General features: G+C 39.3%; 1 pseudogene; it reads right to left on the minus strand.

The window, feature by feature from the left end:
* Positions 1-4,968: 4,968 nt before the first annotated feature.
* LOC124696676 lies at positions 4,969-17,411 on the minus strand (annotated as a pseudogene).
* Positions 17,412-18,683: the final 1,272 nt, after the last annotated feature.

The raw sequence follows: 18,683 nt of genomic DNA on the forward strand, positions 1-18,683 counted from the left end.
CATCAAAGGCAATATGTTTCCTTTTTCCATTCATCGTCATGTCATATGGGTCAATTCGGACAAATATATAGAAATGAAAAAGGATGAATGTAGACACTAGAGGAACATATATATCTCCAACTAGTATTATTAGGTATAAGTTTTATACTCCCTCCGTTCCAAAAAGAAGCTTCTCAACTTTAAAAAGTTGAGAAGCTTTTTTTTAAAAAAAGGGAGAGAGTAAATTTTTTTGGGATATTTAATTCGACAAAAGTTGAAGAAATTGGAGCATTCAAATATAATATATCTTATTTGCGGTGTGCATTTGATTAAAATATAATATTTCCACCGAGTGATTTTAAATTTATACTAATATATCTTATTTTTGAAAAAAAAACTTTTATGATCTTGTTGAATGGATAGAAAAGACAGATTGTTCAAACAATGATATATCCACCTTGTGGAAAAGTGTCATGGGCGGAACATCCAAAAAGTTGATGGGGGAATAGAAAATAGTGTTCCACCTAGTAACCAAACAAATTTTTATTATTCAAGTAAGTTCTTATCTAATGGATGAAAAATATATCTATTTTGCAGAAATAACTCAACGGTTATTGATGTGGGACCTCCAGCTGATTGGGTTAAAATAAATGTCCTGAGAACCGTGAGCACCTCATATTTACAAGTTCTCACATTGTATTGTTTGGCATTTTTTGTAAACTTTTGTCTTTCTTCCAGTAGTTCTGTAACTCGAGTAGATCTTATTCGATTCTTACAATGTATATCCGAAGTTGTTGGATCTCCAAAAGGGCCTACAGCTACCGTGGAAGTTTAAATTGCCTGAGCTCACCACATATCAATGAAAGTGTATTTCGTATGGACATTTTGTGAAATAAGCTCTTATGTTTTCTTGCAGAAAGATTCCTATGAAGTATATGCATTAATTCCTGGTCTTGTATGTGAAGAGGTAAGCAAACTCAGTTAATCAATGAACAAACTGGGTGTTGCTCTGCAGTAGCGATTTAGTTATAATTATCCATTTGTCGCATATCTTTTCTCATGCATATTGGGAAAACGAAGGGTGAGTTTGCTTACAGACATTTTCTATTCATGTTTTATGCAGCTTCGTGTTCAGTCAGATCCTGCAGGTCGTCTGATAATTAAAGGACAACCTGCACAAGTAAATGACCCTTGGGGTATTACTGAATTCAAGAAGGTACGTATGTCTGACACTTGAAATGTATCATGATAAATTTTTTTTGCTCACCGTACACTACATTAGTTAATAATATTTCCCCTTTTTAGGTAATTGTACTACCTTCCCGCATTGATCCTAACAAAACCTCTGCATCTCTCAACCTTCACGGACGGTTATATATTTCTGCTGCACCTGAGAAGCCGAGATCGCAATGACCAAAAGATTAAATTGCCATATTACAGGTATGGCCTTGTTTCCTTGAGGTACAATGAAATTTTATAGAACAAGGTTCAGATTATTTTTTTCCAATAAATAATGCTTTATTATTTAAAAGATTAATCATTACATCCAGCCTCTGTATAACTAAGATGCACCGTAACAAGTCTAACAAAAGAAAAGGAAAAAAAGGTTCAGATTACTACCATCATCGAGGAGAAATTTACAACTAGTTCATTGGTTCATATTTTATACCTGAATTAATCCGTGATTCGGTTCGAGTGACATGCTGTTGGTCTGACCACCAGCTCACCCGGTTTATATGTGGCCAAAGTTACTACGTACAATTAACTTTTGAGTCAATATAGAAAAAATTGACTACATATGCAGCTGGAAAGAGATAATAGTTGTTATACTTGCTTTACTTAGTCATGGAAGTAGTGCAAGCTAGTTTGTTCATTTTACCAGTCATTTAAAAATAGTAATATATTCAATCTTGTTGTCCTAGCAAATTTCAATTGATTTATATTCTCCGATGTCGTTTAAATATTGAACTAACCACATGTTTTCTAACTATCTCACCTAACGTACTTCTTCAATCTTGTAGGGTTCTTTCGTTTCTGGATCGTACGTGCTCCGCCTGATCTTCGCCATATATTTGATGTAGAGCTTACTTGTGGTTTCACAAGTTTTATAAATTCATTATTTCTGAACATTTCGATGGACCAGCTCTATATTTGGCAGCGCATCCACTGGGACATCAAACTTAATTTCAGTTTTCTAAGTTATTAAGGATCTAAACAACATGGTGCTCAACATGTTCATGATTTATTTTCCTTTTTGCATTCAACTGCAAATTGGTAGATATGTAGCATATATACTTTCCTCGTATTTATCTGAGGTGCTCCCTCTGATTCATATTAATTGACTCCAATATGGATGTATCTAGAACTAAAATATGTCTACATACATCTATATTAGAGTCAATTAATATGAACCGGAGGGAGTATCTTACTTTGGAGCAAATAAAACCTTGCTAGCTTTGCTATTGTTTGTATTTTGTAAGCAAACTCTATAATCGACCCTTAGAATATGGTTTTGGCCCTCACCCCCACACTCCCTTACCTGCTCACTCTATTCATATTTAAGCAGTGTTCTACTTGTGAGCACTTAGCTACTCCAAAAAAAAAACTTGTGAGCACTTAGCTTTAGATGTTGACTGGAATTGCCGCAATTACCATAATTATTATGGTTTATGCTAGTACTAGACTACTACTCCGCATGATGCACTTTTTCTCCAAATAATGAACATCCATGCAAGCAATGTTCTCCCACCTCCATTTATGCATGGCATGCCAACAGCGTAGTAAATGTGTGCACAATTGCACATTCATCCCCGTTACTGCATCATGCATGATGCAGTATGCATCGTTTGGAGCGAAAACAAACAGTGAGTTTTTAGTTCAAAAGAAAGGCACTGGAGCCGAACATCATAATGTGGAGCCAAGAATTCAAATTGAGTAGGCCAGATTCTTCTTTCTCCAACACATTTTTTTAGCAACCATCCCACTCCCGACCCCTAGGGGTGTTCCATCACGGTTTGAGTTAACCCGGCCGGCTGAGAAGATGGTAGTTCATTTGCCTTATTTTTCATGTGACGTGATTTGTTGTTATACAGTACAAAAATATGTTGACATTGTAAGTTTCTCTAAATTGAACGGACTTAAAGAAAATATGTCGATGTCTGCTGTCTGCAACAAAAAATTTATATAGTACAAGATATATTGTTATGATAAACTAAATTGGTGTTGTAGGTGTTGATACATTATTCTAAAAACTTATTCAAACCTAAACTAGTTTGACTACTTAAGACAAACCTAGAACTTCCACTATTTTAAAACGGAGAGTACACCAGGAGGAGGGACACCTCAGCGAGCAGCGAGCAGCGAGCAACAGATGAACAACCACGCCCTATGTGAAACGCATGTAAATTCATTCAAAATACGCCTTCTACACGGAGACCGGAAGGAGAGGCTGCCTACAATGGTTAGCAAGGCGCCAATGACTCATAGCTGCAACCGCAAACAAACGTAGTGGACGATAGGAAGTGAATAACACTTTGCACGTCATGGCAACGGGAACCAAAAAGGAAGTGAGCAATTCAGCAATACACAAATCACAGAGAAAACGAAAATGCGACACCCTTTAATATGTGATGATTGTACAGAGATGGCACATTTACAATTTGAGGTACTGAGCTTAAATTACTCCGTTTTTGTATTTATGTACTCAATCCATCTCAAAATGTAAGACACGCTCTGTTTTCCTAGTCTGGCACTGAAAGCATGAACTAGATAGATATGGCATTGAAACGGATAAATTTGAAAATGAGATTTCATACTTGCCTAGCATTTTTTTGACAATTTCATACCACTTTATTCATTATCGATAATAGTTAAATCAAGAACCAAAAGGGGAAGACTAGAATCCGGAGGATCATCTAGCCAGACAGAAGCATCAAACCTCTTAGCCAATCTAGCTAGTTCATGTCCTACACCATTTGCTTCCCTCCGCTCAAAAACAAACTGAACTTTTGGAAGTTCAGTTGATAAGTGGTAGCAGTCGACAAATATAGCCGCAGCAACTCCATGAGATTGGGCGTCATTCATCTTTGTATCTACCACGTTCATACAATCCGAACTAAGAAAAATCCTATTACATCCCATCGGCTGCGCCAGTAGAAGACCTTGCTTCAAAGCATGAGCTTCAGCCGTAAAAGCATCGTGCACAAAACTTTTGTATTGTTTGCTGATGAAATTCCCATTACTACCTCGGATTACTGCACCCGTAGTCCCTCTCAAAGAATCTTAGTCAAATGAAGCGTCAATATTCACCTTAATATGATTATTAGGAGGTGGTTTGCACCATCCTCCCCTTTTCACCTTTGCTTTGGGAGAATTTGAAGCCCTGAAATTTGATATCATTGAATTGATAGACATTGCCGATCTGGATGGTTCCCTGTACCTTTTCTCCATGCATAATATGTCTCCTCTCCTACCATAAATACCAACACGTTACAGGCTTACAGCAATGGTTTCATCTGTGATCGTTTGCCCAAGGACTGGCGTGGCACTCACCAGATCAGTACACAAGAGGTACTCCAAAATAGCTTCACCAGCTCTATCCACCTCACATGCATGATCGATTACGAGGTCTAGTCCCATAAATTTCCAAACTTTCTTAGCTCTCGTACAATTAAATAGTAGGTGCTTCATATCTTCCGGGCCTAGCTCACACAATGGACATTGAGGGCTTACTTTAATGTGTCTATTTGCAAGTGTGACACGGCAAGGAACAGATAATTGCATTACTCTCCATATAAATATTTTTACCTTGGCTGGAACCTGCAAATTCCAGATTTTGTCCCACATAGGATGTAGTTTCATCGTTCCAACTCCATATGAAATTAATATTCTATGACCAAACTGGCTGTCCCATTTGGCATCAATATTTTAAGCCATACTTCTGTGGCTAACCACACTTTGGCTTGGCAAATTATGGCTAGAAACCAAACAGACCATTAACTGATAATTTTCTTACTAATGATGCCAGGAATCATAAGACTACTACTACAACAGCATGGTAAGATAACAAAATGTTACAATTTCTTTGGATGCAAATCCACACATATTCCCTAAATTTATCTCCCCACTACTTACAGTGGAACAAGTCCAACTCATCAGCGTATCCTGCCTCCTGCCTTCTTCAAAGCTTTTGGCTAGTCTGCTTGATTCATGCCTTCAAATTCAGCACCAGAGAAGTAAATTGGTGCAATTCACAATCTGCTTGATTCAGAATGATCTTTTTATCCTTGGATGACCTCCGTTATTTCTTGATGGTTTCTTTTGGTATTTGGACAATTGTACACTGATACAGGCTTCAATGCTAACACTCAACTTGTACACCTAAACTACTACAGCTACTATGCTTGTGCTGCCAGTCTACGGGTTACAGCTAATGCTACAAAACTGGATGTATCCTAATGCCCTGAGAAAATACATAGGAACAGTCAATTCTGATTCTACGTGATGGTTTTCTTCCTTCAAGCCCCGATTTCCTCGGATAGCACAAGCAGGCCAGGATTCCAAACAGCACAAGCAGAAAACCATAGATCCAGGTAAACTTCCATTTCTCATTGTGCTTTTGAGTTAAGTTACAGGTCATCCTCGATCAGATCATCTGGAAGGTGTACTTTCTCCATTGCAGCCTGCCAAACATCAGACAAACATGTAACTCAGTATTCAAACACAGGCAATTCCAACCGATGAGATCAGCATGGTAATGGAAATTAAAATAAAAGCAAGTGAACAATTTAACTAGCAATTGTTACTGGGCCATGCTAGGAAGATAGATACAGGATAGTTTATTTATAACAATAACTAGTGCAGGAAACAAAAAGACTGAAAGGGGAGAAGCACACAGGTAATAAGTAAGATTATGATACTGTCATACCTTGATTATAGCAAGGTCAGCAGCGGGAGGTTTCAAATCCAGGGCAGTGCCGAAACAAAATACAGCCTTGTCGAGAATATTGAGTTGCTTGTATATCTTCCCCATAAGTGCATACATACTACTCTCACGAGGTGCAATCTCTCTTAGCCGCTCCAACTCATCCAGAGCTTCCGGATATTTTTTAAGGCCTACCAGAATTAAAGCTTTCTGATACTTGGGAAGCGGATTCTTCTTATCAGAAAATATAGCTTTATCCATCATCTCCAGTGCATCCTCATTCCTCTAAAAAAAGTTCAAAATCGACAAGAGGTTGTTATGCATTGGCCAGGAGACGATGAGACTAATTTGGAGAGGGGAAGTGGAACCAGAAACTAGCTATAGTTGTTGACAATGTCAACCTTTAGAGCATGTAAGGCCATCCCAAGATAGCACATAAGAACAGAAGACCGAGGATTTATCTGAAATGCCCTTCTGAAATGATGCTCTGCAAACTCGAACTTTTCCTGGCGAAGGTACACCACTCCAAGCCCATACCAGGCATTGTAGTGCCTTTCATCTACCTGAAGTGCACATCGGTAGAATTTAACACTGTTCTCGTAATCCTCCAATGCAGAATATCTACAGTTCAAAGGAATGGCAGTAGGATCAAAATAAATTAACACATGGTCTCAGCCCATTAATAAAGGATGAAATTGTAAAGTGTGCCAACTAAAAAGATTGTCCAAGTGCCAGCAACAAAATGTTAAAAACATACTTTGCTGGTGATTAGAAACCACACGGTATTCTTAGCTCAATCAAAATCACAATTGAATCAAGGTATGAATCAAGGTATTTAGGATGTGAAGCTAGTTTCCACATGTCAACTTGGACACTAGATGGTCAAACTTTGGATTCAAACGAGTCAAAATCAGATGATCATTCGTAGTTAGATAAGTACGGTTTGAAAATATGTTGGTAGATCTAACAAGTTTACGGACCTAAATACACAACCTCAGGTTCAGGGACATTACTCAAATGGAAATACAGAATCAATAATTATGGGAGGCAAAACATACTGGTGACCACATAGAGTGTGAGCGTATGCAACTCTCGGGTCAATCTGTACAGCACGCTGGAAGTTTTTCAGAGCAGTCTCATGATCTTTCCGCAATGCAAAGCAATTTCCCACTGCACACCTGTTGCACATTCCAAACAAACAAAGTAGAAAATATCACATTTATGCAAATTTGCATTTGTAACCTAGGCTCATAAAGCTTTTGTTTCCATATTCCTCAAATTTTGTTTGTGCAAACCCCATGTCTCGGTTCAAACAAAAAGGTACCATTGCAAAATGAAGAGATAAAATAAAATGTACTGAGAAAAGATAATGGTCCAACATGGTTATTCACTTTTGGGGGGGCAACCGGCATACCATGCTTGAGGAGATAGTCGATCAACAGAAATAAGCTCTTGAGCAAGGTAACTTATCCGCATCTCCTCATTCAAATGCTGCGAGAGAAGCATGTGATGTGAGAGCTAAAAGTGGCTATAAAGTAGGCAAGCACAACAGCAGTGAGTTCACTTACATAAAGAACAGTACAGTAGATGTCCATTCCCTCCAGTGTGCACGGTGATAATCGATGCGCTAACTCAAAGAAATGATTAGCTTCTAAATAATCCACCAGTTCAAAATATGCCTTCCCAACCTGCATGGTTAACCAAAATGAAAACAAGTCAAAGAAAATATATTTGCATGCTATTCAATATTCATTTCATAAATGGTAAAAATGGCATGAATTTCATAAAGTAGAGCTGATCAACTATTAAAGTGGACTTTAAATATCTAACATCAGTAGTAAAATGAGATTGTCAGGGATGCCCACTTAAATAATAACTGTTCAGGGTCAATACTCCAGTTGCAACTTTATGAATGCCATTTTACAAGATACCAAAAAGCAGCATAAACTGTAATATTCCATCAAATATACCACCCTGAATGAAGTACGTCTGCAGTTGATTCAAGTCATTTTGAATGTCAACCCAGAGGAAGACAACAAGGTTGTCATCAGAAATACTCATTACTATGCAGTCCCTATATATATAATATTGCATGACATACAATATAAATGTAAAATTTTGATTACATGAATCAAAAAATAATGTAGCGAATTCTCCAATCATCTAGGGAGTATTACAGAAATTGTACCTGGCATAAAACCCATCCAGTATTAAATTGTGGCTCTGGGAGTTTTCTATAGACCTCTAGTGCTTCCTGAACATTAGAAGTGGATGAAATTGGTCACACAGTTGTATGGTTGGTTAGAATTTATGTCTTTGTAACACAAACATCTTTAATATACCTGGCACTTAAACAAGCATGATAGCCTATAGCCTTCCCCAAGTGTCCGCAGAAGTCCCAATAGCTCTCTGATACCAGTCACCAATTTCGAGTCTTGTGACAGGATTCGCTCAGGTTTATCTTGCTCAAAGCATCTTCCTTCAGCTATACTTACAGAAGATGAGGTTGCTGCTATATTATCTGTCCACATCTCGTCAACAGCTTCATACCTGCTTCCTGAGACTCAGAAAAACACATCGCATCATTCATGTGAAGATGACTGAGAAGAAGAACATGACATGCCATGTTTTTGGCACAATCTAATGCAAATATTATTCCTAGAAAGTAAAACAATATTGACCCTTTAGCAGCCATAGATGCTGGGTCCCTAAAATAGGTTGTCATAGAAAAAAAAAACACTTTCAATACTTCATCATTGTGATCTGTAAATTTTTTCACATGCAAGTGAGAAGCGTGAACTATCATGGAATGATAAAGAGTGAATAACACTTTGAGGGTCCTTGTATTACGCCTGTGTCACTTATGTCCTCCAAATGCAAATGGCTATGTGTGCCCTCAACTCTTTTAAGTGAGTAATTACAAGATTCAAGAGCACTGTGCTTTGCTAACCCTGAAGACAAACGTGTGACCTTGACCCTGGAGGCCTGGACATGTCAGATGTCCTGCATGCAGAGTCATTTTACGGGCGTAATGAGCAGGCTTTATCACAGCTTCCTTCGGGTTTTAGCCAATCTGCTCTGAATTCCAATACCCAGATGAATCCCTCATTCCCCTATCTCACCTTCCCTTATTTTTTACCCTATATACCAATCCCCTGTGCAAAAAAATAGAGGCACCTAATAGTCTCAAGCGCTTGAGCTGCCTGCCTGCCTGGCATTGTCACGGTCACATGCTGACACCAAAGGAGTCAAGGAGCCATGTCAGCTTTCAGGGCCAGTGAAACACGTTTGGAAAGACAATGACTCACTTAACATAGTCTAGGGGCACAAAGAGCGATTTTAGGAGTTGGGGAATGTAAGTGTCGTAGTTTAAAGACCCTTGGCAGCAAAAAGAAATATCTTTTCAAGGACACTTTCCACAAATTAAACAAAATGGCATGCCACGTCAAAGAAAGTAAATACATAATCTTGTGTATACGGTATGTAGAAAAAAAACTGCAAGTAAATAAGGACAGGCGTATGATGGAAGGAGCAGATAATGTTCTGGCAGTATTATAGACGCTTAAGATATTGAACTGGCTTAGGAGATATGATAAAAAAAAACATATTAGTGTCATGGATCAGCAAAAAACATAAATTAATCCTATCCTAATTGTTAATAACCTAGACGATTTTTAAAAATTGACGTCAAACGTGCAATTTCCAAATGGAAGCGCAAAAACAGTACACAAGTATAGGCACAAGAAACAGGATAGCAGAATGATTTAATATAACTAATTTATACTCATAAACAGAACAGAAACATGTAGATAAATATGCAGATACGTCCAGATTGCACAGGTACATAACAACATATCAACCACATCTTGATACGTTTATACAATTAGATGGATCATTCGCATTGCAACGGTAATCACCTTCATCAAAATTTTCTGTAGCCCGTGGCTTTCCTTTCCTAACTTGCACGGAACGTTCTGTTGAACTCAATTTTGATGATGTGGACGAGTTTACTCGCAATTTACCTGACGAATGATCTGTTCCATTCCCTCCAAACTGAGATATATTTGAATTTGAATTTATTGGTGTATCCCTAGAAAGTCTTGCACTTCTTCGAGGTATTGACTCACTACTTCTGATTAAAGAGCCTTCCAGTAACCTGAAAAGAGGCTTCCAGTCCAATATCATCATAAGCAAAAATGAAGCATGAACTGTAATTTAGAAGAATATGCTGACCTTTAACAGAAGTAACATGAAAGAAGGTGTACAGCCAGACCTAAATATATACTACACAACAATAAAAGCATAAAGAGGCTATGTAGGTCAGATTGCATGGACATCTAATAGAGGGTAATAAGAATTTAAAAAATATCAAGGAAACGAAGATTTTCAACACACAGAATTAGCAACTAACCAGTTTCATATTCACTGAGTATTACATCATGGACGAAATTACAGCAACAAAATGAGAACGTTACGGAAAATATTTAGATTATAGCAATCTTTCAGTTTTTAATACCATCTCATTGTACATAGCATTACTGGAATGTGAAGAGGATAAAAAGATATAGACAGACAGCAACAGAAGCAATAATCTAGCAGGTAAAAAAACATCACCATGATAGTATTTCATCAGTCAAGGAACTACCAAGCCAAGTGTAGTGTGGGTTTACTGGGTCTGTTACATATTGGCATAATTGACTGGTGCTGGAAAATGGAGCTACTTGCACGATATAGGGATTATTAACTAATGTACAATGCAGACCACTATGTAACAGCAAAGAAAATAAAAACATGAGTGCAACCTTAATACTGTGGATCACTGAGTTTTAGCAAGGATCCGAAATCCTAAATCTTGATGCAAAGGACCAAGTCTGGAATTTACAGACACAGACAGGCAGGAAGTGAAGACAGTGTTCACAATTAATATTGAAGCAAGCAACATGAGCTCAGCAACTGGAAAATATCAGCAAGTCTTAGTTGAAGTCAAGTTTGCATTTACTTCCGTCATCATATCCTTTTCAGAGAAACCTCTGTGTTTTAACTAAAATACAAAAGAGGTGTATCTGCTATCTCACAATAAGACAAACCCCTAGAAGTTCCAAACAAGGGACACAAGAAGAAAAAATCAGAGTTGCAAGAGGATAGATTGCAATTGATAAACAACAACCTTCTTCAGTCTTGCTTCATCCAGGTATTTTCTTCTCAGTGGTTGGTTCACTGCATTCATCTTTGGTTTGGCTGGAGCATCACCAATAATTGTATTCTGATAGGCATGGACATTCCTAAAAAGTGGTGGTGGAACAATACCAGAAGTCTGCTAAATCAAGTAAAAAACAACTTAGCAACGGAGACAAGTCAGAAAAGTTATGAACTAAATCTTCAAAATGAAGGAACAAGGTGTCCAAGGACTACTGATTCCAAGTTATAATGTTACACTATTGAAAAAATACTGAAAATGAACTGATGTCAAAATAATAATTATGCGAAAAGCCTCACAGCTATTTTTAATCTTTGAAGCTCTGTTAACCAGAATGATGTCATATTGTTGCAATGGAATGGACCGAAAAGGAAGTGGGTGGATCAAACATGCAGGTTCTGGAGAATTTTTCAGTATAACAATAAGAAATCTATGCCAGTGCCACCAAACGTGAAAATAAAACATTCCTGCTGCTTAGCATGCTTCTTGTAACTGTTGATTCTATATTGCCATATAACCTAATGAACAAAGAATCAAATAGGTTTCTAGTAATAACCTGTGTTACAGTTGGTGATGGGCTATCAAACTGTCCTACATTAGATGGTACACTGTTCTGCACATGCAATGCAGTTGCTCTTAAATGAGGATAACCAGGTACTTCAGCTGTGTTGTTAGCATGCAGTTGTTTTATTTGCTTTGGGCTGATAACCACAAGGCTGGCTGATACATTAGAAGATAGAACCCGGTTTTCATTGACAAAGTTTGACTTCTCCAAATTTGATGTCGATGTGTGTTCCTGCTGGAGACGTAGAGCAGTTGCTTCGCTGAAACATTCATTTGCATCTTCAGCAACACCTACAAGAAGGTAACAAACTTTCAGTATATTTTTATAACTTCCCACTTTTCAAAGTGTAGATTTCTATAATTTGTTTTCACCGAGGGTCAATGAATATTGAGGCATTGTGTAAATCCTAGAGAAATGTGAGAAAACATGAATGTCTCCCACTAGGCATATAAATGAGTATAGTGGCAAAGCTAATGCTCTGCAAGAACGGTTGGATGCACTGCAATTCTTTTATGCAGCAACACACAAACATTCTGATATACAGGATTCCTCATATTTCCAAATGTTAAGGTACAAGCAAGACAGACGTTTGCGATGCAATGTTTCGGAAGGTGCACCCTGGAAAATATGCATCGTATTTTTCATTCTGTACTCCCAAACTAATTAAAACTTCGTTATGAAGGCATCTAATCAAACAGAAGAAGTGTAGGCCTACTAGAAAATTCTAATTGTGGATGTCTAATGCACCAACCTAGTATACACAATTCCTCGTATGCTGCCCATAAAAGAGGGTCTAGAGTCAAAGCATGTGTAAATTGCTCAGCTGCTGGTGCCACTCTGCCAGTGTACCTACAAGGAGATGAGTTATATACAATGAACCATGTGCCATAAATCAAAACATGCTACGGACACGATTCAGTTCTGTCATGGATAACAGACCTGTAAATTAATCCAAGAAGGTAATGTCCTGTCGCACCACTTGGAACCTGCACAAAGGATGAGAATCAACAGGATTAACAATATGGCCAAAAATTTAAAGCAGGCAAAGATGTGACTGGTTTACTTCTCCAGCAATCTTAGAAAAATGACCAATGAAAAGAAAAACCAGTCACATCTTTGCAAATTTATTCTAGGGTGAAGAATAAAATGCCCCAGAGAACTGGAAGCGGTCAATAAATATTTAGTTTTCATTTATGGCATAGTGCAATTGCTTCGGCGGGCAATAAATATCAAAGGGGCTAATGTTCTTCAAGAGTTCAAGTATTTACTTACTCTCTCTCCGTCCCTAATTAGGTGGCATATAAAAATAGATAAAAAGTCAAAGTTTGACCAAAACTATATACTCAAAATATGAAGATTTGTAGTATCAAATCAATATCAATAGATTCATCATAAGATATATTTTCATAATATACTTATTTAATATATATTTTTTTCAATATATTTGGTCAAAGTTTGAAAACATTGACTTTTTTTACTAAGTTTATACGCCACTTCCTATGGGACAGAGGGAGTAGTCCATAAATCATGAAAAACACAATGCATCCATGTTTTAGTTCCAGTTTTGGAAACCACGAGACAACATGGAACAAATGTTCTTACTTAGAACCGATGCTGTTTCAGGGCAACCCAGATAAGTGCTCGAGTTTTTAAGCACACTTATTACAATTACAACCACCGAATGACATAGTTTCAGAAACACAGGAAACATATCATGTTTAAACAGGAAACTACAAACGGAGGCCAAGCTACATGTAGCTATTTATATTATAAAAATTCAGAAATCATATTTTAAAGTTTCAAAAAAAAACTGAAACAAAATTCTAGATGTAGTCAATGATGAAGTCTACAAACGTGCAAAATCTTAATGTGAAATTCTTTGTATTTGTTCATATGTTCCCTCGACATAAAATCTGACAAGTTTTATAGTTTTGAAATGTGCACTGTTCACTATACTCAGATTCACACATTTGTTATTTTTGTATAGCCTAGAATACAAAAAAAATCACATTGAGAATTTGCACGTTTATAGATTTCATTATTGGGTACATCATGGAAAAAAATAGGTTTTTTAAACCCTAAAATATGATTTCCGAATTTTTAAAATAAAGAGCTACATGTAGCTCGGCCTCCATTTGTCCACTCTCGTTTAGAACATGTTATATACCTCAACGTTTGGTTCATTGACTGGACATAGAGTTTCTTCAGCTTCCCGCAAGAGGTTCATTCGAAAGCATGATATAGCAAACAAGTACCGAGACTCCGGCATCTTCTTACCTAGATAGCATACAGGAATAATAAACCAAAAAATTAGCAGCTAAAATGGAAAAAGATAGTAAAACTTGGACATAACAAAACAACAGAGAATATGTTCAAATGGATGAACAAAATGCATGCCGGCGTTCTTCTTATTGTCAAAGCATATACTCAACTGTGAGCAGACGTTATTACCTTTCAATATGTGGTATGCAGCATAGGGCTGGTTGTTGTGGAGGTAGCAAGTCGCTAGCAATTGCACATTGGTCTGTACAGAGGAAAAAGGGCAAGGACATTTAGTATAACATTGAGCTGCAAACAGATTTAGAAAATAGTTTTGTCACAGAACTGCAAACAGCTTTAGAACATATGGCATACAACATAGAACAGGAGGAATGGCAAGGGAAAAATGCGTTATCTCTCAAATTGTATCATTGTTGAATTTGCTTTTGGATTTGTCCTTTCAAGGTGTGTGTTTCAAAATTGACGCACTGAAGGCACAGCCGGGAGCTGGCGCTATGCTGCATGTACCCTATACAGAATGTGCTTCCCCATAGTATGGCCCCTCATTATCCTTATGAAAGTTTGGTATGTCAAAGACGTCATGACAAAAATAGCACTGTATAAAAATTAGAGGTACATATACAAAATGAGGAACTGGCATGGGTACTGCATTTCCATTAAAAAGAGGTTGTTTTGAAAACTACAGACATGTGGACTTGTTTTAGTCAAGTATAAGTCAAAAAAAAAAACACAACATCAGGACTACTTCCGACTGGTTGTACTATACTATTGTTTTTAGAGAAGGAGATGCAATTACCCACCAGCCTATATCCTCATGTGATAGAGAGTCCACCTCCTGGTATGTGCACTCCTTCCAAGGGGCACAGAGGAAATGTTTGCTTTAGGCAGCTAAAATGCCATCTCACAGTGTGACAACCGACAAGACTCGTGATGCATGTAAGTCCCAGGCTCTAGGAATTCACCAAGGTCCACATCACAGAGAGGAGGTGTTACCATTGACCAGAGACTGAAGGTGGCATGTTCATGCAGTTGTGCAGAACCAATGCATGAGAGGATACTGCACTTTGGCTCTGTATGTGCCTTCCAAATTCCTCCTGTCCTAACCTAGAGTTTAACATTGGAACTGAACTTCATACGCAAAGCTCAACTTGCAATCCCTGCAAGCATGCGTCTTTCAACTTCTCCCTGGTCCAGACCTAGTGTTCACCATTCCATCTAAACCTCATGTGACTGCACTTCGTATGTGTGCGTGTGCCTTCTGAATTCCCACTGGCCTAAATCTAAGGTCTACCACTGGAACTAAACTTCATATGCAGAGTTCAGCATGCAATCCCTATGAGCATGTGTGTTGCAAATTCTCCCTGGCCTGAACCTAGGGTTTGCCACTCGAATTAAACCTCAAAAGCCAAGCTAATTGTGCAATCCCAAAAAAGCATTCGGCATCAACTGGAAGGAATCCGTGCGGTTTGGATCCGGATCAAGGTCAATGATCTGGATAGTGGCCGATAGACTCCCCAAACCTTACTTCAAACATATGTAGGAATCCCGTAGGAAAAAAGTAACATGAGGTCCTGTCAATAAAAAGTTCAAAGGGGTCTTATTACAACAAACTGGTGTTGAATTCGGATTATTTGCTACTAGTCACTAACGGCATTGACAGTCAGCCGTCGAGAGTCCACCTCCTGGTATGTGCACTCCTTGCAAGGGGCACAGAGGAAATGTTTGCTTTAGGCAGCTAAAATGCCATCTCACAGTGTGACAACCGACAAGACTCGTGATGCATGGAAGTCCCAGGCTCTAGGAATTCACCAAGATCAACATCACAGAGAGGAGGTGTTACCATTGACCGGAGACGAAGGTGGCATGTTCCATCATGCAGTTGTGCAGAACCAATGCATGAGAGGAGACTGCACTTTGGCTCTGTATGTACTTTCCAAATTCCCCCTGTCCTAACCTAGAGTTTAACATTGGAACTGAACTTCATAAGCAAAGTTCAACATGCAATCCCTGCAAGCATGCGTCTTTCAGCTTCTCCCTGGTCCAGACCTAGTGTTCACCATTCCAACTAAACCTCATATGACTGCACTTTGTATGTGTGTCTGTGCCTTCCAAATTCCCACTGGCCTAAATCTAAGGTCTACCACTGGGACTGAACTTCATATGCAGAGTTCACCATGCAATCCCTACGAGCATGTGCGTTGCAAATTCTCCCTGGCCTGAACCTAGGGTTCGCCACTCTAATTAAACCTCAAAAGCCAAGCTAATTGTGCAATCCCAAAAAAGCATTCGGCATCAACTGGAAGGAATCCGTGCGGTTTGGATCCAGATCAAGGTCAATGATCTGGATAGTGGCCGATTGCTCCCCAAACCTTAGTTCAAACATATGTACGAATCCCGTAGGAAAAAAGTAACTGTGAGGTCTACTCAATAAAAAAAATGAAAGGGGTCTTATTACAACAAACTGGTGTTGAATTCATGTTATTTACTACTAGTCACTAACGGCATTGACAGTCAGTTGTCGACTTTTTGATCTCTCCATTTCCTTGAGAGTGGGCGCTAACATAGCTCATATAATGGAGTGAGTCTTGAGCTAACTCTAGATGGAGAGTTAGCACTAGATGCGACAGCACACAAAGCCAATTAGGCCGTCTCTTTATAATTCGGTAGTTTCTAGAGTTTGATTATTCTCTCTCCTGAACCCTCCAACACAGCAGGAATCGTCATTACTGGCAGAACAAAGAGTCCACTGATGTCACGCCTCTATAGATGCCCTAACTTGGTTTAGATTCACAGCTGGTAAAATAATTAATATGGTGCACAACTGACACTAGAAACCACAAACTGTGATATTTGATTTACATACAGAGAAACCTGGCTACTTGAGTTCCTGAAAGCCACAGCGAGGAATGCAAACAAATAACTAAGCCCACACGCTCCAGATAGTGAAACAAACTAATCTAAGCTACCGGGCAGCAAAGGGTATCCATTAAGTTCACTAGAACAGCTGCGAAACTGTTTCGCATTTTGGGTTGTAAAGCCACATCTCAACCTAAACTCAACATAAACCGTTGGGAAATCATAAGCGCGCTACTCCAGTTGCAAGCAAATTCAAACAGTTTCTAAACTAGTAGCTAGATTACGCCGTTGCTGTTACAACTGCCGCCGAACCCTAGCCCAACCTCACGCGGTCCTGGACAGTAGAAAAAAAAACACAGAAATAAACGCTAAATCAAACCAAGCATGTGAAGCCCGCAGCTGTATCGCGGCCCCGAGCAAGCAGAACTCCTGATCTAGCCCCCACACAGGGTCCGGGCCGTTCCCCACGAACGAGCGGAACAAATCGAGGCAGCGGGGGTGGTACCTCGGCGGGGAACTGGGCGCCCAGGCGCTCGCAGAGGAAGACGGCGTTGCGGTTCATGTAGAGGCAGAGGCTGGTGTGGACGCGGTCCACCATTAGGGTTTCCATCGCCCCCACGGCCACGGCGAGGCCCGCGCAGCTGCCGCGCGACACGAGTGTGGGACGGAGGAGGGGGGGAGCGAGAAGCGGGGGCGTGCCCTCGTTTGAATCGCACCGGGTGGATTCGGATTCTGGGTTTCGATTTGGACGGGCTGGGGGTTCGTTTCGAACGAATCGGGGGGAGTGTTGGGGGAAGCAGCATGGGTTGTCTGAGAGGGCAGCGAGCGTGGAGCCCCCGGTGTGGTTTGAATTGTCTGGCTGGTGTGATGCTGTGATGTGATGTGATGCTCTGCCCTGGCACAGGGAGGATTTTTGTGCGGCGGGTCTGTGATGTGTGGGGCCGCTGTTTGCTTTATTTCAACTGTGCTGCTGCGGCGTGTCACGTGTGGTCGGCTGTGCCGAATGTGAACGTTGGATCAATCATCAATGCCATGTCCGAAACTCCGAATTGCGTTTGGCTCAGAACTGATCGTGGTTGGATAGATAGGAGGACAGTGCTACCGCAGTCTACCATGAACTAGATCCCAGATTTAATATTTAGAATTATTTTCTAAGCAAGGCGGTATTTCTGATAGTGAGGCCTATTTGCTGATTTCATCAATCTCAAAACCTATTGAATTCAGCCTCTCGGAGGTGCTCACAAAGGTATAACATGTGCACATGTGTTCATAAAGATGAGTGTGTCCGTACTTGCAAGCGTTACATTTGGCTTGTCATGACGGCATGGATGGAGCCAGGAACTCACATCAAGGGGGGGCGAGCTGTGCATGTGATTTGATTGAGGGGGGCTGATCTTGCTAAAGTACCGTGATAAAGGAGTTGTCATGGCTTGTATTACCAAGAAAATCTTGAGCATAGGGGGGGCGTAGCCCCTGCTCGTCCCCCCTTGAATCCATCCTGACGACGGGCTAAGGCCTCTTTGTATTGTACCAAGATTAAAAAAAAAGAAACACAAAAATATCAGATCGCAATAGGAATTGAGAGAAATGCTTGCTAACTAAGAAAAAAATAGTAATTTTGGATGGAAGATAGGAATACCCTTTTTAAATGAAACAGAAAAGGTATTCATGTAATCCAAAAAAAAAACTTAGAATGCTTACTCTATTTAAAGGAGGACCCAAAGAAAACATAGTGCCCTAAAGCCTTTAGGCCACTCTTCTACTCCCTTTGTCCCATATTAAGATGTTAATTTTAATGTTTTTAATAATAACAATAATAATACCCAAATTTGAGTGGTTGGGTTATACGTCCACTTTTCTAACCAAGTGAACTATGCCCACTT

The sequence above is a fragment of the Lolium rigidum genome, chromosome 1 (genome assembly GCF_022539505.1).
Source record: "Lolium rigidum isolate FL_2022 chromosome 1, APGP_CSIRO_Lrig_0.1, whole genome shotgun sequence".
In the NCBI taxonomy this organism is placed as follows: Eukaryota; Viridiplantae; Streptophyta; class Magnoliopsida; order Poales; family Poaceae; genus Lolium; species Lolium rigidum.